A 1,161-nucleotide genomic window follows, 5' to 3' on the forward strand; every position below is an offset into this window, starting at 1 on the left:
GTTCTCATTGGTTTCAAAGAACATCTTTATTTCTGCCTTCATTTCGTTATGTACTCAGTAGTCATTCAGGAGCAGGTTGTTCAGTTTCTGTGTAGTTGAGCGGTTTTGAGTGAGTTTCTTAATCCTGGGTTCTAGTTTGATTGCACTGTGGTCTGAGAGTTTGTTATAGTTTCTGTTCTTTTACATTTGCTGAGGAGTGCTTTACTTCCAACTATGTGGTCAATTTTGGAATAAATGCGATGTGGTGCTGAGAAGAATGTATACTTTGTTGATTTGGGGTGGAGAGTTCTGTAAATGTCTATTAGGTCCGCTTGGTGCAGAGTTGAGTTCAATTCCTGGATATCCTTGTTAACTTTCTGTCTCGTTGATCTCTCTAATGTTGACAGTGGGGTGTTAAAGTCTCCCATTATTACTGTGTGGGAGTCTAAGTCTCTTTGTGAGTCTCTAAGGACTTGCTTTATGAATCTGAGTGCTCCTGTATTGGGTGCATATATATTTAGGATAGTTAGCTCTTCTTGTTGTATTGATCCCTTTACCATTATGTAATGGCCTTCTTTGTCTTTTTTGATCTTTGTTGGTTTAAAGTCTGTTTTATCAGAGACTAGGATTGCAACCCTTGCCTTTTTTTTGTTTTCCATTGCTTGGTAGATCTTCCTCCATCCCTTTATTTGAGCCTATGTGTGTCTCTGCACGTGAGATGGGTCTCCTGACTCCAGTAAACTGATGGGTCTTGACTCTTTATCCAATTTGCCAGTCTGTGTCTTTTAATTGGAACATTTAGGCCATTTATATTTAAGGTTAATATTGTTTTGTGTGAAATTGATCCTGTCATTATGATGTTAGCTGGCTATTTTGCTCGTTAGATGATGCAATTTCTTCCAAGCATCGATGGTCTTTACATTTTGGCATGTTTTTGCAGTGGCTGGTACTGGTTGTTCCTTTCCATGTTTAGTGCTTCCTTCAGGAACTCTTGTAGGGCAGGCCTGGTGTTGACAAAATCTCTCAATATTTGCTTGTTTGTAAAGGATTTTATTTCTCCTTCACTTATGAAACTTAGCTTGGCTGGATATGAAATTCTGGGTTGAAAATTCTTTTCTTTAAGAATGTTGAATATTGGCCCCCACTCTCTTCTGGCCTGTAGTTTCTGCCGAGCGATCTGCT

This window comes from Mandrillus leucophaeus, unplaced genomic scaffold (assembly GCF_000951045.1).
Source record: "Mandrillus leucophaeus isolate KB7577 unplaced genomic scaffold, Mleu.le_1.0 Scaffold3, whole genome shotgun sequence".
NCBI classification, from domain to species: Eukaryota; Metazoa; Chordata; class Mammalia; order Primates; family Cercopithecidae; genus Mandrillus; species Mandrillus leucophaeus.